Source organism: Myotis myotis, unplaced genomic scaffold, assembly GCF_014108235.1.
Source record: "Myotis myotis isolate mMyoMyo1 unplaced genomic scaffold, mMyoMyo1.p scaffold_m19_p_3, whole genome shotgun sequence".
In the NCBI taxonomy this organism is placed as follows: domain Eukaryota; kingdom Metazoa; phylum Chordata; class Mammalia; order Chiroptera; family Vespertilionidae; genus Myotis; species Myotis myotis.
This window is the reverse complement of record NW_023416335.1, coordinates 39,759,466-39,785,392: the sequence shown is the minus strand read 5'-3', so window position 1 is coordinate 39,785,392 and position 25,927 is coordinate 39,759,466. Positions and strand designations below refer to the sequence as shown.

General features: G+C 43.3%; 1 long non-coding RNA gene across 1 annotated transcript; it reads left to right on the top strand.

The window, feature by feature from the left end:
• Positions 1–132: 132 nt before the first annotated feature.
• Positions 133–25,136, top strand: LOC118649591. Its single transcript, XR_004965696.1, has 3 exons — positions 133–203; positions 2,253–2,661; positions 25,009–25,136. It is a non-coding gene; the product is annotated as an uncharacterized LOC118649591 (long non-coding RNA).
• Positions 25,137–25,927: the final 791 nt, after the last annotated feature.

Sequence of the window (25,927 nt, the reverse complement as noted above, 5' to 3'; positions counted from 1 at the left end):
GTGGCACCTCAGAACCCAGAGGAGAAATCAACAGACTTCCTTCCATGTGATCACAGTCTCGCAATAAAAGCTCCCTCACATCTGTGATTAATCAGCACACAGAGACGTCTTCTGCTTTCATAACTGAAAAACTGCTGAAACTGTTTGCTGCCATGAGTAGGCTAACTTAGATGTTGCCATGATGTGTCACAGATGGGTTACAGGTATGGCACCGGTCCCTTCAGTTCAGACTGAAAAGGCATGGGGTAGCAGGATCCCTGCCCAAGCCTGCTGGCCACACAAGCCTTAGCCTGGGACAGACGTCTAGGCTGAACAAACTTGCAAGCACTGATGGCCACAACGCTGGCAGATTGGCCTGAACTAGTAATGATTTTTGGCCATTATTGGTTCTTACCTAGATGTGTCTGGAGATGGGAAGTCAAAGGAAGAACTATATTTTCAGGCTTCTGCAGAGCTTAGCAGCAGCCCTATATCCCTGGAGTCCTGGGATTTCTCCAACTTAAAAAATGAAAAAAGGAAGGTGGGAGTGCATGCTATTAATGTTATTATAGTAGTAATAGTAGTAGTAGGGGTATAATAAGAGGTCAACCAAAGAACTTATATGCATATATGCATTATCCATGGCACAGACAATAGGGTGGTGAGGGTCTGGGGTGGGGGAGAGGGTGGGTTAGAAGAGGGGAAAAGAGGAGACATATGTAATACTTTCAGCAATAGACACTTAAAAAACAAATAAACAAAAAAACAATCATACACACACAAAATACTAATTGTAGTAAGTAGTAGGAGTAGTAGTGGCAACAGTAGTAGTAACATTTCTAAGGCAAAAATTTTAGATGGAGCCCTGGCCTGGTGGTTCAGTTGGTTGAAGTGTCCCAGTGCGGGTTCTGTTCCCAGTCAGGGCACATACCTAGGTTGTGTGTTCAATCCCCTGTCGAGCCACATAGAGGAGGCAACTGATCAATGTTTCTCTCTCTTGCTCGCTCTCCCCCTTCCTCTCTCTCTAGAGTCAATAAGAACATATCCTTGGGTGAAGATTTAAAAATTTTTAGATGGAATGAAATGACTAATCTTATATTTTTCATATGAGGACACCCTTCCCTCCACCCTAGGAGTCAGGGGTCACTAGCTGGAAGCAGTTGCAAACGAGGACTTTCCTTAAAAATCTTGGGCTCGCTGAACCGGTTTGGCTCAGTGGATAGAGCGCAGGCCTGCGGACTCAAGGGTCCCAGGTTCGATTCCGGTCAGGGGCATGTGCCTTGGTTGCGGGCACGTCCCCACTGGGGGGCGTGCAGGAGGCAGCTGGTCGATCTCTCTCATCGATGTTTCTGACTCTCTATCCCTCTCCCTTCTTCTCTGTAAAAAATCAATAAAATATATTAAAAAAAAAAAATCTTGGGCTTTATCTTAAAAATCCAGGCAGATTACTTACCACTCCATTATGTCAGTATCATCTCTTTCTCCTTACCTCCCCCCACCCCCCAAATAAAAACTATGAGTTATAAATATACTCCTGGGCATGGACCAAGTTCATCTTGGGACTTTAAGAATCCCTTGCCCCACCCTCTGACTCTAAACACCCCGGGTGCTGAGAATTCCTGTAGAGCTTCCTTACTGTCTAGGGTTCATGAATAAAAGACAAGCCACACAAGTTCCATGTTGATAGGGAAAATAGCGGGTGGGACGAAAAAACACAAACAACTGGAATGAAATGATGATATTTTTTTTGTTGTTTTTTTAGGGAATAGCAGTCAGAGTTTTCTCCGAGCTGGGAGGACAGTGTTCAGGGCATGCAGCTGGACCTCCCAGTTTCTCCCAGGATCCCAGAACCAGAACGGCTGGGAACCTTGTCCTGACAGCCTCGCAGTCTGTCAGTGGTCCGTCACTGTTTATCATACTCACATTCAGTTACACTGGGCATGTGTTCCCAGTCTAAGAGCTCTGCCCGATATGGTCTCTGACTGCAACTTGGCTGCCTCTGACGAAGGTTCGATCAGTATTTCAGCATCAGCTTAGGAGTGGACATCACTGGGGCCTTCTTAGATAATGTGAGGTGTGAGGTTTTTATGAGATGCAAGCTGCTCCCCAGGCTCCGTGTTCAGAGGGAGAGCTCTGGAAAAGGCCCTGATAGGGTTGGCACTGACCCCGACTTTCTGAGCTGGCGAATAAATAGCATATTCAGGCTGAATCTTAACTCTCTCCTGGCTGCCCCGATTCTGTGCTGACTCAGCTTTCCTGATGCCTTCCTGCAGGTGGACGAAAGATACCACCCAGAGTCTGAGGAAAGACACCAGTTCCACCTCTTTTTATTGTTTCCAGAGAACTACCCTTATTTGGACAATGAGCTCAGATTGTCATCCATGAAATAAAATGATGGGGTCATATACTCTCTCAGGTGTCTCCAGTTTGTGTTTCTGGATTTTGAAAATTTCCATTGCACTGTCTGAGAGGCAGGGATGTGTCATAAACCCATGCGGAAAAGAGAGCCCATAAAATATTTCAGGAGCTGAAGAATCCAGGGAACTAGAAGAATGTCTCAAGTCAATATCCAAAATAGACAAGACTGAAATGTCCACCCCCATCATACCAGCAAAGAACCAGACTAAAACTCCTGAGGGCTCACTCAGACAGAGTGAGGATGCCTGAAGCCAATGGTGAGAGGTAAGTGGTAAAGCAAAACAAAACAAAAGGCAGGGCCAGAGGAAAACTTTTGGAGGTGATGGACACGTTGATGGCATTGATTGTGATAATGGCTTCACACGTGTGTACTTACCTCCAAAGACATCACAGCTTCGTGTATGTTGATCATACAGCAATAAAGCACTTCAGAAATAAAAAGGTAAGTGGTCCCACCAGCTCCTCATGCTCCGCTCCCCAGAAGACCTACCACGCTCCTTGCAGCATGTTCTTTTCAGAGGAGTCACTTGTCCTGTCTCCTTTGGTGGGACCCCAGGAACTAGCTCTCCCCGGAGAATATAAAAATGCTCCCTTCTTCTGGACTCTAAAGGGCTTCGCATGGACATGCCCAGTTTGTAATAGTCCTTTCTCTGAAGCATGACCTGTGCACCTTGGGTGGGCAAGGCTGGCTTTTTGGTACATTTCATCAATAGGCAGATTTCAAAAGCTCAAAGGTTTGCTTAGAGAACACAGCGCTAAACCTTCGACACAGTTTGGGGGTGTGTGGAAGTCAGGTAGCCCCTGCAGGATATGGCGGGGCCCTGGCATGCCAGGGATGCAGGGTGGATGCCCGAGTTTTCTCCCAGTAGCTTTGCTTGGTGAGAAATGTATGGTCCCCTGCGGGAGAGGATCCCATAGTCTAGTTCTTTGCAGCCAGAACAAATAGTAACAAAGGCTGTACTCAGAATGTGAGAGCTGAAAGGGAACTCAAAGTTCACCTCAGTCAACCCCTCTTTCTGAGAATGAAGAGAACCAGGGCCCACCTGACTGAGTGCTTGGTCCCGCTCCCAAGCTAATTAATGCCAGGCCAGGTGTGCAAACCTGGCCTCCAGAAGTCAGACGAGCCCTAATCAAAACCTGGCCCGGTCTCTCCCTAGTTATGTTCCCCTCCATACTGTGCCCCATCTCCCCTGAGCCTCAGATCCCTCATCTACAAATCAGGAACGACCCCCTCCCTGGTTTTTAGGGTTCCTGCGCGTATGAAATGCATCTACTTTGCTGGGTGCCTTCTACGTTAGGAGGGCATTGTGACTATTTTCCTGCCCTTACCGCAGGTTTAGTCGAAGCGCCATGAAGTCACTGATTTCCTTGTCTCAAACGTGCTCGGGTTGCAGGCTGGTGTTGCATAACCTGCTGGCTGAGGACACGTTCCCCGGAGAGCAGTAGCCAAGTGGCCAGACATGCTGGCGCGGGTGTGGCGTTCCGTCCAGCAGAGGGCAGCAAAGCTCGGGCGCCTCCGCAGCCCGGATGCTAACCGAGCCATGTTCCCTAAGAGTGGAATGGCTTAAGGAGCTCCGTGCAGCGTGGTCTTTTCAGGGGGAGCATTTTTCCTGTCTCATTTCAGTGGGTACGCAGTGTTTCTTGCAACTGCCTGTGCCCAGATTTTTTTTTCTTTTTAGTTTTTTTTTTCCTTTCTTTGGTTCGGTTTTGTTGGAGAGGGTAATTATTACATTTATTATGCATCTACCTGCCGGTGTACCAGGGGCTGACCTAGGCACCTAATATTCAAAAGCACAGACATTCCCTATTTAGAGAGGATGACTTATTCATAGAAGTTTAGTGATGTCTAAAAAGAGAAGGCTCTTTCTAAACCAGGGATGGGACTGGGATGAAGTCCCCTTGAACAAAAACGCGTATTAAATGCATGATGTGAATTTAGGCACGGTTATAAATGCAGGGGGCCAGGAAGCAAGGATACGGCACGTCTTTTCTTCTTCTTTTTAAAAAAATAATACACAATTTTTTCCCCCTCCTCTGAGCAACTGATTTGGGAGGAGGAGGGGCTTGTTAGAACTTTGGGTGGGAATCTGCAGTCTCTAATTCCCCAGGTGAATCCTGTGTACTTTCAAGTGTAAGCAGCAAAGCCCTAGAGGCAGCCAATGGCTGCCTTCAAATATTTGGAGGGCTAATATTTGAAAGAGAGCGTGCATTTGTTTTGCTTTGCTCCAAAAGGCAGATTTGGGTTTAATTTCATGTAAGCCACAAGAGAAGGAGGTTTCCAAATCCTTAAAGAGGGGGGATTTGATGTTGGACCTTATCCCAAACCCCTGTAGCTCCCTACTAGTCACTGGGTGCCTGGAAGCTGGAGGAACCTCGCTAAAGTACTTCTCCCTCATCCTCATTATCTATAAAATGGGGATGTTGCTATCAAAACAACTAAAACGGTTCTTTTTTTATTCAGTGAGATCATTGAAAATGATTTGTACATTTGGAAACACCGTATAAATGCCAGTCACAACTATCACTAGGGGTGGGCCAAACTGGATGAGTTGCCCCTAGACATGAGTGCCTGTTCATAAATGAGGGACAGTGTGAAAGGAACCCGGGAAGCATGTTTGGGGCTCTTAAGAAATCCATTATGTCCCAGCCTGCATGGTTCAGTGGTTGAGTGTCAACCTATGAACCAGGAGGTCATGGTTCAATTCCTAGTCAGGGAACATGCCTGGGTTGGAGGCTCAATCCCCAGTGTGGGACCTGCAGAAGGAGGCTGATCAATGATTCTTTCTCATCATTGATGCTTTATCTCTATCTCCCTCTCTCTTACTCTCTGAAATCAATAAAAACAATTTTTAAGTGAAATCCATTATGGCTGGAGCATGTGTTGTGAGTGGGGACAGTGTGATGAAAAGCTGGATGGGGGAGCCAATGGCAAAACGAGGACTAGAACCCAAAGTTCACTACTTTCCTATTTATTTTGTCATGAGTAAGACCAGGTCCCCACCCCCCACCCCCAATTTCCCGCCCTTCAAACTTTTGACTCTTTAGAACTAATGCTTGGTGGCACCTGGTTGGTTAGGCGCCTCACAAACAGCCGCAGCGGTTCTCAACCTGTGGGTCGTGACTCCTTTGGCAGTCAAATGACCCTTTCACAGGGGTTGCCTAAGACCATCCTGCATATCAGATATTTACATTACGATTCATAACAGTGGCAACATTACAGTTATGAAGTAGCAACGAAAATCATTTTATGGTTGGATCACAACATGAGGAACTGGATTTAAAGGACCAGAAGGTTGAGAACCACTGGCCCTAGAGCCTTTGAGTTAACTGTAGGTACGGGAGAAAGCAGTCTGTTCACTGTTTCTCGCTGCCTCCGTGTCCGGGCAATTAGGAGCAAGTGCAAACATCGAAGGGCAGATTGAGCACGTCACTGGGCAGTGGCCTCTGGAACCCACAGCTGCACTTGTCTTGTCAGCACTGTGCTGTTAAGCAGGAAGGAAACACTGTCCTCTTCTTTGAGCCTGAGACACCGGACACTGTGGGTCCTCCCCTTGCAGGGCAGTAATGGGCACAGGAGCGAGGAGAACACAGTAGGTGCTCCCTAAATGCTGGTGGAATGAATGAGTGAAGGAATGACTGATGATCAGAAAACAACCAACAACTTGTTTTCATCCAGCACACCTCCCTCTATACCCCACAGAGTGCCCAAAACAAGGACAAAACTTCCCCTAACTTGGAATTAGTTGATTCTAAGTTAGGCCTCTATCCAACTTGAATGGAGTCTCTCCAACACTGGGACAGTTAGGAAAGGGCATAGTATACTAGTACAGAAACCCATTCTAGCCAGTTCTGCCCCAGAGAACGCTCATTAGCCTGACATAATGTTTTCTCGTTGTTGTCACCGTCCTCCGTTATTGGACACTCCCTCAAGCTCAACACCACAATCACTCCACATTTGGGCTTTGGTTTGTAAGCCATCTAGTATTTTGTTTCCAAGGGTGGAGGGCTGGAGTAGCAGAGGAACTAAGAAATGTAATATTCCTTAATGAGGGAGGGGGTAGGAGCTTGAACCATCTTTGGTTTACACATTCTGGTCAAAACAACATGGTCATCTATTCTGATGCCTGTTTTTCCCACTCATACCGCTTCTTCCTAACTCACAGCAAGCCTTCCCACCTTCCCTCTCCTCCACACCTTTTTCCCTCCTCCCCTCTTCTCTCCTCCCTTCCTTCCTTCACTTCTCCTCCACCCTCCACTCTTGATTTTCTGATTATTTTGTTTTTTAAGCAAGGTGCCATAAAAAGTGTGGAATTTGGATCCAGCTGTTTGCATATTAGTTCCAGCCTTGCCCCCAACTAGTTGGCTGACCCTGAGGATGCCACTGGCTCCCGGTGAGCCTCAGTTTCCCCATCAGTGAACAAAGACCCTGCCAACCTCCCATGATTTCTGGGAGGATACACATGAAAGAGCTTTGAAAAGGTGTCATGCAGATGTTTCCCTCTCCCCCTCTCTCTTTTTTGTTTAATTCCTCTACTGTAGCATTTCATTTGCTTTCGTTAATGTTCTTCTCTTCTCTCTCCTGAAAACTGACATTTTTAAAACTGTTGCTGTTAAAATGAGTACTTGCCTTTTAAACATCTTCAAGTTGCTAAGCAGCGTCTACCTCCCCCTTTTCCTTTTATGCAGCCTGGTTGCCATAGTATCATCTGAACATGGTAACAAAAAGCAAAGAGCAATCATTTTTCGCTAAATGGGGTTGGGCAGACAGATAAATACACTGCAATGTTTCCTTACAAACCATCCCAAGAAGGGGGGGGGGGGGGGAATGCTCCAGAGTACACAACTTTGTTTCTTTAATCAGCTACTACCCGAATTTCCTGCTGGCTTACAGCAGTTCTCACACCTGTAGCTCCCTGCATGTCTTACCAGCCCCAGTGCCACACTTCCACAGCGGCTTGTGAAGGGCTGCTGCTGCTACTCCCTTATTTGTAGTTATTTAGGGCTAAATGCAGACTCAGATCCTTCTCAGATAGTTGCTAAGTATAGAAAATTGAGCTGAATCAGTATTGTGACTAAAGTTACTCCTGCCGTAGCAAGTTTGGAGAAGATAATAAATAAACGTCATCAAAGTGACATCAAGGGTGCTCTTTAAAAATGGAAAAGATTCAGACAGATACAAAAATAAAGAACCTTCTTGAAATCTTACATGCGTTTAAGAAATAGAAATCCTGGACTTCTATTCTTCAACTCAAAGCTCACTTGCTTACCGCCGACATAAATTGAAACACAGTGGTAACTGAGTTTTCCTCCTTGGCCCAGGTAACCCGGGATGGTCAGATCTCCCAGCCAGGAAACACAGGTACAGCCTGACTGGTTGGATTTTTGTTGTTTGTTTGTTTTTGTTAATCCTCACTCGAGGATATTTTTCCTTTGATTTTTAGGGAGTGTGGAAGAGAGAGGGAAAGACAGGGAGAAACATTGATGTGAGAGAAACACATCATTTGGTTGCCTCCTGCACCAGCCCAGATCGGGGCCTGGGCTGGGGCGGAGCCTGCAACTGAGGTATGTGCCCTTGACCGGAATCAAACCTGGGACCCTTTGATCTGCAGACCGGCGCTCTATCCACTGAGCCAAACTGGCTGGGGCAGCCTGACTGGTTGTTAAAGATTTGCAACATTTCTATAGTGGCTGGTGTTTCCTCACCTCCCAGCATGTCCCCTTGCTTCCCAATCAACCATGCCTCAGTTCCAGGACCCTCTAGGCCCCCCCACAACCCAGCATCTAATTTAAGGCTGGCATGAAAGGGGTCTCTGGGAGCCCAACAGTGAAGCCAGTATCTGTGCTGGTTGGTCAGTGTTCATATAATACTTGCTACATATTTTGAGTAGCAGCTCTTAAAGCTGCCCTCAAGTACTCCAAACATTTTTCCAAATAATTAAGTCAATGTTTTCTTGAGGAAGCAAATTTTACTCTTTCAGATTAAGCCATCAGGGAAGTGTGTCGCCTTCTAGGAAAAACGTGCCAGTGTTCAGTCTTCTTGGGGAAGACAGTCCCTATGACCTTGGTCTTGGGATTGAGATGATCAAGCACTGTGGCTTGTACTCTCATGCTTGGCTGCCCAATGACAATGACATACAATTGCTGGGCAACTGATTAAAATAGGAAGTGCATTCCGGGGCCCCACAGCACTGTGTGTGTTGATGCTGGAGCTGATTGCTGAATCGTAAACACACATGGCTCTGAGAGCTTTGCAGGCAGACAGGCTTGTCCCAGACTCAACCAAACAAATCAACTTGCTCCTCAAAGTGGACCGAAACTCCCAGGGCCCCTGCTTCTGTGTTTGACAGCTTTTACTCTTCCTCCACCCAACTGGGAGCCACTTCAGGCTTAATACCGTCTTTCCAGAGAAGTCTGAGGATTCAGGGAGGAGCAGAAAGGATTTCCCAGTCTTTGCTTTAGCCAAGCAGAAGCTTCCAGCAGCAGTTCTCAACCTGTAGGTCTCGACCCCTGAAAATACATCCTGCATATCAGATATTTACATTACTATTCATAACAGTAGCAAAATTACAGTTATGAAGTAGCAACGAAAATAATTTTATGGTTGGGGGTCACCACAACATGAAGAACTGTATTAAAGGGTCGTGGCATTAGGAAAGTTGAGAACCACTGGGCTGGAGGCATCTCAGACAGATGGTGTCCATCCAGCGCCTCTCAGAAGGGCTTCTGTGTGTCACTCACCTACTTGACTCAGGGCTTACTGACCCTGGCTCTAGGAAAGCGCTCTGTGATGCTTAAGGAATGTAGTTGAAGCCTATTTTTCTTTTCTTTTTTTTTTTTTATATTTTTTTTATTAATTTTTTACAGAGATGAAGGGAGAGAGATAGAGAGTTAGAAACATCAATGAGAGAGAAACATCGATCAGCTGCCTCCTGCACACCTCCCACTGGGGATGTGCCCGCAACCAAGGTACATGCCCTTGACCGGAATCGAACCTGGGACCTTTCAGTCCACAGGCCGACGCTCTATCCACTGAGCCAAACCGGTTTCGGCCTATTTTTCTTTAGTTGGACTCCAGCAGAAGCAAAAGTTTAGCTGTTAGAATGCCCTATAAACAAGTCCTTCTGAGTCCCAGATTTCTGGATCTTTCACCTTGTTCCTTTATTTGGATTCCTTGAGTCAAATGAGAAAGGTTCTCCATGTCTGAGCAGTGCCTACTATGTGATCCTTCCCATATCAACTCTCAGATCCCTTAACAAAGGTGTGTTTTCCAAGAACACTCTTTCAAGCTTCTACAGACTTCCAAATAGTCCCTAACTTGACCATGTCCAGAAGGCCAGTGATTAGAGCTTCACAGGGCTTTGGCTGTTTTGCTGGCTAAATTACCTTTGTTCTAGTGGTATGCTGATAAATGTTTCATAACTGTCTCTGGGGGCAGGGGAGGGAGGAGGGAGAAGACCCTGATTGTGACATTTGCCAATTTCTGTGGTACAAATCCTCTTACCATGGCCAATTTCAAGCCACTAACATGAAGTCACTGAATGTAGACTGGGGAAAAGATGTGCCCAATAGCCTCTTGTGAGCTGGTATGTATGAGCTGGCTCTAGCACATTACTGATAATCCCTTCTTCAGGGAAATATGACCATTGATCTTTTTTTTATCTTCCTTTCCTTATCTTGTTTCCATCCAACACTTAATCCTGTCAGACACACCAATCCTTTAAGCCAGTGATTTCCAAACTCTAAACTCTTTCTTGGCTGGTCTTTATGTTTATATAAATAAATGAACTACACAAACACCAGCATGACTGAGAGATTGGAGAAAGTTTTAAGCGGTGCCACACTACCCTATAACTATGGACAACACTAAAAATCACTACTTCCAGTTTTTTTTTTTCCACTTTTTGATGATTTTAAACAGAATTATATGGAAAATATGACATAGTTCTTGACATATGATTGTTTTCTTTAACTTTTTGGAATAGATTGAAATGAGCAATATTTTGCTACACTTGGAACCATTTGAAAACCCATTGCTTTCGGCTAGCGGGGGTTCTCAGGAGCTCTATTAATCAGCATCCCAACCATGACCTCATATGAGCTGTAGGACAGGCCAGTGCATTGGAGCCCTTACTCGATATACCCCGATGCTGAATGGAACTGTTTGTCTGCGGCTCTGAATGTTCTCTGGCTTCAGCTGTCTACCAAAAACTGAGAGCTATGAGTCGCACCACTTAACTGGCTTGCAGGTTTTCAGTCCTGCCTTTTTCCTCAGTCAATACCTTCCTCTGTCTCTTGTTTTCTCTTTCTCTCATTGGGTACTGACAATGTGATTTAGATAGCCCTAAAAGATGCTTTTACATGTATTTCCCTTCCAACAGAGTGCTTCCACTTTTATTAATCTGTTTTACGTTGTAAATCATAGTTAATGAAGACGCACCATTCCATCCTAATGGACTCATGATTCCATCTGATGAGTTCCTTTCGTTTTGATGGGAGAAATAGGCTTGGAATTTCCTGAGACTTCAGCAAACAAGTTATTAATAAAGAAATAATAATTGTAAAGCAAAAAAGGAGCCTATAAAGACAGAAGAGAAATTGCAGGAATGTCCTCTCTACAAGCTCTACAAGTCTCTCTGACTGTCAATGCATTATATAAGATTGAACAGTTCTTCTGTTTCCTCTTCTTCCTGGCTTATACTCTGATATCTGAGGATAGTAGTAACAGGGACACATCAAGCTCGTGGTGATGGAACCAGCAATCACAGTTTCCCATGCTGCAGGAGGCACACAAGTACTACAAACGCATAAGGGGCTTTAACTTTAAGCCAAAGGTGTGAAGACATCAAACTGGGTTAGGGCATAGGACGAGGGAACATCCCAAATCATACATGTAGATTATTATTACTTCCACCTACAGGTAAGGCCTATCTTGTTGGTCTACCAGGAATAGGGGAGATCAACATGACTTCCATCCCCATCTTCAGTGATTTGCTGGACCTCTCTACTGAACAGACCCAAAAAAAGAACTTCTCAAGTCCAATTTTTGGTCTGTACCCCCTATCTCGATTAGTAGAACCATTCACAAGGTTACCCAGACACAAACCAGGTAGTCCTGTTTGGCATCTTTCCTCTCCCTGCTCTCCACTGACTTGTTAGGTCATATCAACTTCTTTTTTAAGGTCTCACATTTTTACCTCTTTCTTTCCAGCCAACACCATTATCCTACTTCAGGTTATTTTAATTTTTGCCTCATCTGGAATAATGTTTTATTCATAAAACATTTAATAATATAAAACTTTTAATAATATAAGCTGAATGACTGGGTTACTAGAACCTTCCTTCTAACTTGCCTGTCCCCAGGCAATTGTGTTTTCTCTGTCCCATTTATATTCTATATTCTCGTGAAAGTTCTAAAACATATTGTGGGTTGTGTCTCTCCAGGAGGTCATTGCACCTGCCATGTTCCCCTTCCTTGGCTTATCTCTCCCCGTGGGGTCCCATACTCTTCAAGCCATCCTTTAAAGCTCTTTCACGGCACTTGGCTGCCTCTGCAGAGTAGAAGACTTTGCTTCCCCAGCATTAATCCCACCCAACATAGCTGTCCCAAGAGCGTGGGTCAATCTGACCCATTCAGGGTATCATTTTAGGATAATATTTCCATAAGCAAGCAGTGTTACTGGTATTTTTCACTTAGGCCTTATGCCAGATCATCTCTTTCCCCATTTTATGTTCTTCCTGAATCACATGGGCTGTAAAATCTGGAAACTACATTTCCCAGAAGCCTTGCCAAAGGTTTCCCACTTACATTGTGCCAAAGCAAATATCTCAGGCAAGATGGAAAGACAGAAGAGGAGTTGACCGCAACACTGTTCCTGTAGCAGCAATAGGCAGGTTTGAGGCTTTCACAGAGGATCTAGGTGAGGCTTTGACCATGGCTTCCAGTTCCTTCCAGGAACACCTCTAGTGCTGTGGCAGGCATCCAAGATCATTGATGAAAGTTTCTTACAATTCCGACATTTCCTGATTTTCTAAATTATAAAAGTAATTTTCACTAACTTTTGTTCCCTAGCCTTCCAAAGGTTTTGTTATGCCTCTAACTTCCTGCATTAAATTTTCTCTTCTGGAACTATCTGGAGTAGTTTCTGTTTCTCTGATCAAACCTTGACTAACACAGATCAGGTAACCAATGATTTGGAAATGAATTTACGCCAAGCCTCAACTTTGAGTGCACCAAAATACAACTTTTCTGTCCCATCTGTGGTTGCATCTATAGGATTCCACTGCAGCTTCAGTTCCTGGGGCATATTTTTAATCCTCTGCAAGAATTAAATCTTTGTGGTAGATCCCACCCCACTTGGCTAAGACCCTGGTACTTTCTCAAATTTTGCTGGTGATCACATAAGGGAACTTAACTCTGTACCCTTATCTACTCTACCTCTTGAACTTGTGCTCCAAATTAGATACTCTACAGGGGACCAAAGAGCTGTCATCACCCAACTTTGATATTCATTAGTGCCTGGAAATGTCTGCTCTCATTCTTATTCACTTTTTGGCTCCAATAACTGTTGGTTAATTATTGAATTCTTGCCCCATTCCTTTAGGAGACAAATCATACAGCCAAGTTTGCTCTGATGGCTTGCGTCCTATGTCATCCCTATTTGTACTAGATTTTTTTCCTTCTACTGGTAGTCTCCTCTTGAAGTCCCAGTATGTCCCTTAGTTGAGCCTGTCATTAAGCTAATAACATATAAATTGCTTTCAAAGTATAGTATTTTTTTATCCCTATCATTCCACTTCAAGTCCTTGTTGTACCCAACTTTATTTTAGGGTATAGCTCACAAAGACAAAGGAAGTCACTAGGGTCATGATGAATAGATGTTATATTCGTTGATAGAAGCATAGACCAGTTAGTCTGGTCAGAGCTACTCATAACAAATATTCAAATTTCTGATGTCACGTGCCCTTTTCCCCCTACATATTACGTAGTGGCAACTTGTTTTACCTTTTCCTCATATATACTATTTGTTGTCCCAACGAATCTCTTATTCCAGATTCAGGTATCAGAACATGTACATACACTCTGCTTTTGAATCAGCCTTCTGTCGTTTCTACATATTGCTGAAAGAGTTCTTTCTTTTCTCTGGCATGCTCTCTGCTTTTCCTCTCTGGAAAATTTTTGTAACCGCATGTGTACATTTAGTACTACAGAGTCTTCTTTAAGAGGTAATTTATGGAAAACCAATCCATATGCATTTTGAGTGCCAATGTTATAAGTCCATGTAATCATATCATTTTGGAATTTGTTTTAGCCAGAAAACAGGGAAATCAATCTTTGGTATGCCTGCAAAATCCTCAGGTCCATATTCAAAAGGGAATGCTTAGTGCAAAACATCACAGAAGTAATTGTTTTACCTGCTTCTACCCTTAATATTTGAGTGGAGAATTAATTTCTGCTTAATATTAGATATGGACACACTACCTATTCTTCTTGAAAATCTTTTAAAAGAGATTCCGCCCACTTATCACTCTGTTCTGCAGGGTGAGTCATGAGCACTGCAATGCCACAAAAGGAAGATTCTAACACATTTGTTCAGAGACCTCCTGGCTGGACAGACAGGCCTTTCAGATCTGTCATGCTCCAGTCCTATAACGATGATGTGTACTTTCATAGGCACAAAGGTGGAATGATGACTCCATTCTTCTTCAGTGTCTGATTTCATTCTGGGGTTTCAGCCTTCCCCTCTCTCTTGCCATCAAGTCTTTCTTCATCCAATTTCTGAAATCCAACGGCTTGCTTTCTAACGGGGGTTTCCATGACAACTTCTGTGTGTGGTGGTGTTGACTCCAGCACTCCATTTCATCTCCTTTGTGGCACTGAGCTTGGCTTTTCTAAACAACCCTGTTTCCTCTCTGTTTTTTTATTATGCTTAAGTATGCCTCAGCCTCTCTGTGTTCAATGCACCTATTAATGAGTTTTCTTCCCAGGTAAACCAGAGAGAATCAAAATCATCGTCACAGTTTTAAACCTAACCCATCACTGGATCAGATCAAGAGTCTTTGGCCTTGTAGAAGTGAAGGACATTAATTTTCTGCCCTGGAAAACAATGATTAGATGAGAAAGAATCCAGGAAACTCCACTCTTCCTTCCAAAAAGAACACTTACAGGCCACCTTTCAAAATAATTCTACAAGCTTAACCCAATGAAAACTCATCTGAGATCATAAGTCTTTTTTTTTTTCCAGGTGCATTTCTCTAATAGAGGATATTTCCCAGTCATTCATTCCTTAGTATAAAATCACTCTAGCACTCAAGGACCAATTGGCAGTCCTGCATAGAGGTGAAAGATTGAGAAGGGGGGTCATTTTAAAAAATTTAAATTCTTTATTGTTTAAAGTATTACATAAGTCTTTTTTCCCCCCATTGACCTCTCCCTGGCCACCCCCGCCCCCCACTGTCTGTGTCCATTGGTTATGCTCATATGCATGCATACAAGTCCATTGGTTGATCTCTTACCCCCTCACCCCCTGTCTTCCCTCATAGGTTGGACAGTCTATTCAATGTTTCTATGAGTATGGCTCTGTTTTTGTTCATCATTTTATGTTGTTCATTATATTCCACAAATGAGTGAGATCATGTGATATTTACCTTGCTCTGACTGGCTTATTTTGCTTAGCATAATGTTCTCCAGTTCTATCCATGCTGAGGCAAATGGTAAAAGTTCCTTCTTTTTTACAGCAGCATAGTATTCCATTGTATAGATGTACCACAATTTTCTAATCCACTCATTTGCTGATAGGCATTTAGGCTGTTTACAAATCTTAATATGTATGGTAAATTGTGCTGCTATGAACATAAGGGTGCATATATCCTTTCTGGTTGGTGTTTCTGGTTTCTTGGGATATATTCCTAGAAGTGGAATCACTGGGTCAAATGGGAGTTCCATTTTTAGTTTTTTGAGGAAACTCCATACTGTTCTCCACAGTGGCTGCACCAGTCTGCATTCCCACCAGAAGCGCAGGAGGGTCCATTTTTCTTGACATCCTCACCAGCACTTGTCATTTGTTGATTTGTTTATGATAGCCAAGTCTGACAGGTGTGAGATGGTACCTCATTGTTGTTTTGATTTGCATCTCTCAGATGATTAGTGACTTTGAGCATGTTTTCGTATGTCTCTTGGCCTTCTCTATGTCCTCTTTCCAAAAGTGTCTATTTAGAACTTTTGCCCATTTTTTGATTGGATTGTTTATCTTCCTTTTGTTAAGTTGTATGAATTCTCTGTAAATGTTGGAGATTAAACCCTTATTGGAGATAACATTGGCAAATATGTTCTCCCATGCAGTGGCTTTCTTGTTTTGTTGATGGTTTCTTTTGTTGTGCAGAAGCTTTTTATTTTGATGTAGTCCCATTTGTTTATTTTCTCCTTAGTTTCTCTTGCCCTAGGAGCTGTATCGGTAAAGATATTGCTACGACAAATATCTGCTATTTTGCTGTCTATGGCTTCTTCTAAGATTTTTATGGTTTCCCGTCTTACCTTTAAGTCCTTTATCCATTTGAGTTTATTTTTGTGTAGGTCTAAGTTGGTGGTCTAGTTTCATTTTTTTGCATGTATCTGTCCAATTTTCCCAACATCATTTATTGAAGAGACTGTCTTGACTCCATGGTATGCTCTTGCCTCCTTTGTCAAATGTTGAGTATAATGGCTTGGGCCAATTTCTGGGTTCTCTGTTCTGTTCCATTGCTCTATATGTCTGTTCTTGTGCCAAAACCAGGCAGTTTTGAGAACCGTAGCTTTGTAGTATAGCTTGATATCTAGTATTGTGAGGGGGAGGGAGGTCATTTTTAAATATAGACTACTGAGAGGCAAGAAGGGATATAATTCTATAGGGATAATGTTCCAAAAGAAAGATTCTAGAGCCAGAGGAAATGCACCAGCACTTTGTATAATTTGGGGATGCTATTGATAATGGGAGGTTGGACTGCAAAATCACATACAGGGTGCCCCCCAAAATGTATACACACTTTAATAGCTGATAGCTCAATTTTGAAAATGAAACACATCTTAATAAACATCACCTTTATAATTATTCAAAGTGTATGTATACATCTTTTGGGATATCCTATATTTTGCAGATTTCCTTAGCACATCAATGGAAGCACCTGAAACCGACCACTGTGAAACAGTCCACCTTTGCCCTTGGCATGTGGTGGTACGTTGCTGATGCCTATACAGGTGTGGGGTATTTCACCAGATGTGACTTAATCCTCTTTCTGTACTCAGAACACCGGCTCTGCTCCTTCATCATCCTCATCCCCCTTATTCCTCTCCACTTTATCTCTTTATAAAAAGGGCTCATTAGGAATTAATCCCTTAAAGTTCTGTTGGTTGCCTTACCCTGCAGATGTATATGTATATAAAAAGGAGAAATAGTCTATAGTCTATAGTCACACAAAATGAGTACATATTTTGAAGCCTTTGAAATATCAAGCTTTTTTATATACTGGAGAGAATGACAGCTCTGGACTTAGTGAGGTCTGAGTGTGGGCCTCATCCTGCCTCTTATCTAGCTAGATGCTCTAGAGCAAGTTATCTATCCTCTTTGAGTAACCTTTTCTGAGTTTACTCAGAAAGGGGGGAATAAAAATATCTCCCTCTTAATATTGTGAAGATTATGAGATAAAGTTTGTAATGTGTCTGGCAGGTGGTTAAGCTAAATTAAATTTTAATAAAGGGTATCTTTAACATATACAGGGTGGGAGTGAAAATGAACACATTTTTTGTTTTCTAGAGTTTTTTTTTTCTAAATATATTTTATTGATTTTTTACAGAGAGGAAGGGAGAGGGATAGAGAGTTAGAAACATCGATGAGAGAGAAACATCGATCAGCTGCCTCCTGCACACTCCCTACAGGGGATGTGCCCACAACCAAGGTACATGCCCTTGACCGGAATCGAACCTGGGACCCTTGAGTCTGCAGGCCGACGCTGTATCTGCTGAGCCAAACCGGTTAGGGCTGTTTTCTAGAGTTTTTGTCTAGAAAATGTTCTTTCGGTATTCATTCCAAAATTCATCAAATAAAATATTTATTGGGTGATATGTGCCAACTAGTATAAAATTTGATACAATTTCTTTTTATGAATTTCATTGAGGATGTGAATTAGCCTTATTTTGAAACTAAATCTTTGGAACAGAGTCAGCTTTATTAGGCTCAAGATATCTGTGCTCTTGTTGGCTGCTTTGGAATTCTATGCTTGCCTACTGTATTTGAGAAACCAGTCATGATTCATCGTATAGTTCGTATAGTCCAAATTCTCGTGAGAGCTCTCAACCCATTTGTTTCAATGCAATCAGTGTTTATGTGCTACTTTCCATGTGCAGAGGGCAGTGCTAGAAGCTGGAAGTAGTTAAGAAAGAATAAAACACTGTTCTGTTTCAAGGAGCAGTAAATATGGCTGAGATCCAAAGCATCAGGCAAATGACTAATAGAAAACAATGAAGTGAATGCAATGAGCAAGTGATACAAGAAATGTGGAGAGAGAGGTCCACTCTGTCAGAGGGAACCAATTAGTGAAATGAGGTAGTATTTATACATGACCTAAAAGAATGAGTAGGATCTGACCTAGCAAGATGAGAAGAGAGATCTGTGTAGACAAAGAAGGTTGAGCAGCTAGCTAAGTTGCTATCTTTAAGGAGACAGTGAACTTGGATTAAAGTTATAGTTTTAGAAGCATAAATCATTAAATTTTATAGCCAGAAAGGACCCTAGAATCCAATCCTCTTATTTTAGTAGCATGTGTTAAAAGGAATTACAGGAGATATGTTTAGAAAGGCATGCTGGATTAATTTATGGAGAACCTATCATTTGAAAAGTCTGGACTTCCTACCACAAGTAATGGATATTTCTGGAGGTGTTGAGTAGTAGACTTGAGTATATTTGAAGATCGTATTCCAGTTTTGGATCTTTCTATAGCAGTACTTCTGGATAAATACTTGGAGAACTTATTAAAACATTGATTGCTGGCCCCCATACCTCAAGTTTCTGATTTGGTAGGTCCGGGTGGGACCCAAGGATCTGCATTTCTAACAGGTTCCCAGGTGACGCTGGAGACTGCACTTGGAGAACCACTTCTCTGTTGTTCACTGTTGGTTCTCAACTCTGGGTACCCATTCAGATAATCTGAGGGGTGTTTTCAAAATACTGAGGCCTGTGCATTAGTCCAGACCAGCTGCACCAGAAGCACTGAGGATCGCAATAGCTGTGGGTAATTCTTAAAAGAAATTCCCAGGTCCTATCCTAGGTCAGCACTTCTCAGATTTTCTTTTGCATATGAATCACTAGGAATCTTGTTAAGATGCAAATTCTATTTTAGTGGGTCTGGGTGGAAGCCTCAGATATTGAGGCCTATATAATAAAAGCCTAATATGCTAAGTGTCCGGTCATCTGGTCGTCCATTCAACCAATCAAAGTGTAATATGCTAATGATATGCTAAGGCCACTCAACCACTTGCTATGATGTGCACTGACCACCAGGGGTCAGACAGCTGACCAGTCGATCAGTCACTATAACGTGCACGGACCAACCAGGGGCAGACACTCCAACCAGTAGGTTAGCTTGCTGCTGGGGTCCAGCCGATTGGGACTGAGTGAGATGGGACATGCCCTGGAGCCCTCCTGCAGCCCCTCCCTGAATGGCCAACCTCCCAAGTCCGTCCTCAGCCCCAATAGTGCACCAGTGGGGTCCCTCAGCCTGGCCTGTGCCCTCTCTCAATCCAGGGCCCCTTGGGGGATGTCAGAGAGCTGGTTTGGGCCTAATCCCACTCAATGCAGGAGCTGCCCCCTGGTAGTCAGAATGCTTCCACAGGGGGAGCTCCCCTCAGCCAGAAGCTGGGCTCATGGCTGGTGAGTGCAGCAGTGGTGGCGGGAGCCTCTTCGACTGATAGCTTAGGTCCTGGGGCAGGCCGGGCTGAGGGACACCCCCCCCCCCTGCACGAATTTTGTGCACCAAGCCTCTAGTTTCTAATAAGCTCACAGAAGATGGAAGTGCTGGTGGCCAATAGACCATACTTTGAGAAGTAAGTTTCTAGAAAGTTCAGTGTTGTTTTTTCTTCTCACTTTTTGAAATCTCCAAGCTTCTATTCAGTGGTTGATTTAACCTCTCTTTCTCTAACCCCAACACAAACCCCTATTTGATTGCCTCCAAACAAACAAACAAACAAACAAACATTGAGGGTCTCAGTGAAGAACTTTGGGTTTGGGTTTGGTCAGCAGGTCCCAATCTGGAGATGGGACCCAGACAAACTCCTGGTTGGCAGCGCAAAGCTTGTGCAGTGCAGGTGAGCCTGTTTCAGCAGCCCAGACCTAGATGTGTCCATCTGAAGCCTTCTGTCCCTACCAACTGCTGCGCTTGGCAGTCCACCCACACGCCTTGTGCTCGCCAGCCTTGCAGCTCTTCCTTGCATGCTCCCAAGCTTTGCTTGCCACCCTCACTCAGCAACTTGCTTCTTTGCATAAGTTACTCTTTGTTATAAGCATAATTCCCAAAGAGAGAATAAGAAGCTTTCTGGCGTATCTATTAATCATGAAGGAGGTTGAAAGCTAGGAATAAGGAAAGGGAGAAAGAGACATACACACTAAATGGAAAATGCCCATTTGAAATTAAGATCCTCTGAGAGCCCCCTTGGTAGGACCTGCATTCCTGTCCACTACCTTACAGGCCTCCTCCCTTTTCTTTGTGTGTGTGGATTGGTAGTGGGGTATTAGAGGCATACGGGTGGGAGGACTTTTTCCCCTTTTATTCTCTTCAGTGAATTTTGAGAACCATTTGAAGTGCTCTTGGCTAGAAAACTATGCTCAAAGGAGTAAACATGAAAAAATTCCCAGGTTATAAGGCAAATCTACCCTTACAACCTTGGGTAGATCAATGCTATAACACCTAAATCATTTCAATTAAAAGAAGATAGGTGAGCACAAGCTGCACTGTACCATTATTGAACAAAGAAAAAAACAGTAATTGTTTTTGCTAAGCTGTGTTTATATTAACAAAAGCCTCAGAAACAGTTTAGCCCTTGAAATTCTTCTTCCTGTGACCTTGGGAGATTACCACTTAGGAGCAGGAACTGATTATTTACTGATCATGTGTGGGTGAAGAAATTTTTGCAAGCGTTCCAAGTGTGACTTCCAAATGGGCATAAACACAGATACATGCAGAGGGCGCAGAAATTCAGGACAATTGTGATACTCTGTGATACTCACAAATTTGGGTCACTCTCTCAATTAGTTTAGCTCCTCATCTGTGTGAGTACAGAAACAAAAGCTACTTGGAGCCCTCACGGATTGGCAGAGCATCTTAAAATACCGGCCTAAAGAGGCAGTGCTGTAATTCAAAACACACTTCCAAAATAAACTCAGCAGGGCAGCGCTGGGGACTTACCATGCCAGCCCCCCGCCCCACCCAGTTTGAAACTTCAGTCCGGTTGATGGTTACAATACTCCTCTATAAGCCTGCTTCTCCGGGAAGGAATCAATCATTCTGAAATGCAGTCAAGACTTCTGCCACACTCCCCTCCTGTGTTAGTCACAATCAATCTTTGCCTTGTGGTGGAGGGGATTAGGCATACGTGGTGTGCTTGAGAATGTGTGCTTACGTGAAGGCCAGAAGGCCAGGCATTGGACATAAGAAGTTGGACCAAGGCTTGAACCTTGGAAGTTTCCAGAGATGTGGGGTGATGCCCAGTTACAAGTGCAACGTGTCAGAACTAAATCCCAATTCCATCCTGTTTGTCTCAGCCATTTCTGCTACCGGAGCAAACTCCAGTGTTTGGAGCAGAAGTACAGATCGTCTGTTGTACTTTAAAGTGGGTGTTGTTGGTTTTTTTAGGAGCTAATTTGGCTGTGCAATACCATCAAGAGGAGCCACTTGTAGATTATATTTAGGTATGTGTATGTTCTTCCACTTGTGGCGGTGCTGAATCATATCCATCTTCTCTTTATTATGTAACTCCACTCTTACAAGTAGGGCTTCAAGACTGCCCTGCCAGAGAGGCTCCACCCAGCTATGCTCCACCCAGCAGAAGGGGCTCTGCTATTCTCTCCACCTGGCCTGGCTTGACAGCCGGGAAAAAGAGGAGAGTGGCCAATTGGTCTGTGTTTGCCTGGGAGTTTCCTGGTTTTACCTGAAAGTCCTGTGTTCCAGTCACTGTCCCCCAACTAGTCCCAGGAAAAACTTGGGAAGCTGGTCACCCTAAAAGGTCTGGATGTTTGCCCATTTCTGGCCTCAGGTGATGAGCGTGTGGACATGAGCACTGGGTCCTGGTGGCTCTGGGTTCCATGGAGAGGTCTGCTGTGATCACGGAGAGGACAATTCCCAGTTCCATGCAGAGCCATGGACAGGTGTTAAGGAGTTCCCCTGTGCTGAGGAAGGCGATGGTTCCACAGGCGAAAGGCTTCTAATTCTATTACATTGCAGTCAGACACAAAGCCAGGAACCACTGTGTGGGGGAGGGAGGGGAAAGAGAGTTGGTGATAGGTAGGAGGCTATGGAAGAGAACACAGGCTTTGAAGCCCAGCTGGGTTCAAATATTAGTCATGCCACTGTTTCTGGAGCCTCTCTCAGCCTCAGTCTCCTTGACACACATGACTCTTAATTCTCAACTTCTGGACAGTATTTTCCCCATGAAAAGGCGATCAAATTCCAATTTACTTCTCCTAGACTTCAGAATAAGGCACTATCCTCAGCTTTTGTTTGTTTGTTTGTTTACTAGATTTGTGTTGTTTCTAAAAGGATATTACATACATTTAGTGGGCATAAAATGTATGCACTGTAATTAAGATGTATAGGAATGTAAATTGGTTTTTCTATAACTCAATTACATTTCCTTATGAGCCTCATGTCCACTGGTGGAGGGGAAAATCTTGCCTCTTGAGTATTGTTCAACTTAAGACTAGACTTTTCCAGGTGAGACTCTTAGTTTTCATTTACTCTGTTGAAGACTACGCTCTAGTCCTCTGTGTTTCCTTCTCCTCTAGGAAATCAGGGTGTGTATGTACCAGTGGCCTCTGGAAGAGATGTCCCTTCAGAGCCCTCTGTTTAGCGCATTCTGCAGTGGCCCATACAGCTGAGGCTCTGTATGAAGGTGACTGCATCTATTGGTGGTGGCTGGTCCTTAGTGCCCTGCACTTATATTTGCTGCTGATGTCCATAGATCTGCTGAAACCCCAATCACAGGGTCCACGTATTCCTTCTCAGCCTGACCCCATACCGCTGCAGCCCACTGACCCTCTTGGCTGTCTTTCCTTACACTTAATGAAGAAGCATTAATGAGCATATCTTGGGCCCTCTTTGCCTAAATATGCAAGGGTACTGTGGTGGCTCAGGGCATAATACAAGGTGTTCCAAATCTTCTGGAGTTCCAGTCAGAAGGTGAGAGTAAGCCCTGAGGGCTATGGAGTCCCCTTCCAGTGGTCAGCAAACTCATTAGTCAACAGAGCCAAATATCAACAGTACAACAGTACAAAGCTCAGGAGAAGCTGTGTATACTAAAATCAACAGTAAAATTTCTTTTGAGAGCCAAATTTTTTAAACTTAAACTATATAGGTAGGTACATTGTTATTAACTTAATTAGGGTACTCCTAAGGCTTAGGAAGAGCCATACTCAAGGGGCCAAAGAGCCGCATGTGGCTCACAAGCCGCAGTTTGCCAACCACTGCTAGCCTGTTTGGTGTTTCTAACCTCTATCTGCCCCGCTACTCAATACAATTTTGATGGTGGAGTTGGGCTGGATCAAAACTACTCAGGGACTTTGACCGAATTCTAATGCTCTTCTGTGCAACATTTCTCTTGGTTCTAACCCCAACCATTTCCATGCAGAGGAAACTACTTTATTATGTTTACAAAATGTCCTAGGTACTTCTTTGTTCTAGACTTATTGTAAAAATTCTATGGTCTGAGTCATGCAAGCCTCACCATTCAATCTTCCAAATGAAAATCTTTTCAATATAAAACCAGTTCTTTCTTTTTCTTTCCCTTTCCCCTCCTCTCCTCCCCCTCCCTTTTCCCCTCCCTCCCTTCCTCACTTCCTGCTTGCCTTTCTCCCTCTCTCCCTCCCCCAGCATATCTTTTGCAAATCTAATGTGCTTTGGCATGCAAGCAATTATTACTCTCTGTGTAATCATTAAAGTAAATATGAGTATCACAACAAATCAACTCCTGAACTTCAATGGCTTAATTTAATAGAAGGTTTGTTTCTCACTTTTGGAACAATTTGGTGCAAGCTAGGGATGGGGTGTTCTGCTCCATGTGGACACTCAGGGACCCAGGAACTCTGTCATCTGCAGCACAAAGTTTCTAAGACAGGGTGAGGAAGGTACATCCACTTGTCTCGGTAGGGGCACATATCACTAGTTTGTATTCAGTTGGGTAAAACCGATTATATGGCCCCACCTAGATGCAAGAGAGGCTGAGAAATGTAGTCCTTGCCTGCACAGCCACTTCCCAGCCATACTTCTAACTAGGGATTGTCCTTCCATGTGCTGATTTGTTGCAAACTTCTAAAATGTATGGCGCATTGTACTAGGCATTTGAAATAAAAAGATGATCAAGACATGGTCCTTATCCTCAAGGGGTTTACTTTAAATATAGATAAGCTATTAACTTTTAATACTGCTTCTTGCTGGTTTAGAGCAATAAGACTCAGCCTTTTGGTTTGTCTTTATTGATGTAAGGATAATGAATAGAGAATGCAGGGAAAGAAAATCAGCTAATAACCAAATTGAAAGCTGAGGGAGGTCTTGAAGGTCATCTGTACAAATCCTTTGTCCCTGGATAAGAAAACCTGAGGCCCAGAGAACTGAAACGACTTGTTCAAATTCCCCTAGCTAATTAGCGCCAGAACCAAGTTAAAACCCTGCTCTTTTCATCTCAAAGTCCTAAACACTTTTCAATATATTGGGATCTGATGACTGTGTAAAATATAAGAGTTTATGAGCTCAGCTTTTAAAAATATGTTTTTAGGCAAATGAGGCTAACGGTGAGTGGAATTTCCCAATTTGGTGCTGTCCGTGGATAACACAGTGAGCATTCACCATTAAACCCACAAAACATACGGGCATCATTGCTTCATTGGGAAATTACGGTGCCTCTTTGAAATATTGTCTTTACATCAAGCTTGGATTCTCCGTGAACTCAACATTTCAGTTCATATGCCCCAAATTTCACCTTAGGTATTAATTTATTGGGTTTCATTTGCCCAACTAGCAGTCTGATGACTCTCAAAAGTTGGAACAATGTTTGTTTCAACATTCAGTGCTCTCTACCACATATACAAAGCCACTGGCCATATCTATAAATTAGTTTAGCTTGTATTTAATAACATAATTATTGTGATCTCTCGCAAAAGACTCAAATAGATCAATTTAAATGGCCATGTAACTATGATCTGTCAACTGTGGTTGAATTGGCATTGTCAGCTTTTACACAGAGATCTAAGGGAGCTTGGAGATTTCTGAGACTTAATCCTGACCTGTGAATCCCTAGACAGAGGCATACCCAGTATGTGATGTAATATAATCCTTATTGGAGATTTCCCAACTCTCATACTAATGTATACTTCTCAGATGGATCCTGACCCGTGAAGCTGGAATTCTCCCACTATGCCTTATTTCTGAAGATTCTGACTCTCCATCCTGGAAGATGGTAGTGGTGGAGATATTTCAGAAAAAATGGGGAAAACAGTTTACCAATATGTAAGGTAAGCTCCTTGAGAATAAAGACTATGTCTTAATTGCCTTTTTATTCTTAATGTCCCAGAGCTCAGCTGTTCGGTGAATTCTGTTACTGCTCTGGCAGTTGAGACCTTGGGGAAGTTTAGTCTTGGGTTCTGAAGCTAAGGAGAAGCTGTGTATACTGTGAAATCATAAATCTCCTTCCAGCAGTAGGTCTCCTTTGAACCAGAGCACACGGAAGTAGAATTTCTAGTTCCCTGGACACTCTGAAGAGGCTCTGGCTCTGTTGCAATCTAAAACCATGCACTCAGCTCTTCAGCTGGAAGAAACAGAGTGACGTGGGAACCCTAAGTCCTTAATACATAGATAAAATGAAGTTTTTCTACAGTCCCAAACTCAGATATTTTAGCTACAATTATTTACCTATGTTTCCCCAAAAAGACTACTAAGACACTGATTTATTTTGCACAGTAGTTTTTAAGGTATGATTTAAGATTGTGTTGAAATGCCCAAGTTTCTCCTAAGTGGAAAAAAGTCCATTTCATGTGGCTCAAATAAGGCCCACTGAGATTTTTCACCAAGAGCAAAATTACCTTGTGCATGTATCAAAAACAGCTGAAAATAAGCTGCAATTTTTTTCAGCTCCAACATCATCAGACTAATGGATTCCAGTCAATTAGTTGGTATTGTTTTTTCGATGTGGACAGCCAGAAGGGCCCAACTTAAGCTTGACCACATTCTTTTTTGAATCCTATCTAATAAAGAGGTAATATGCAAATTGACCATCACTCCAACACACAAGATGGCTGCT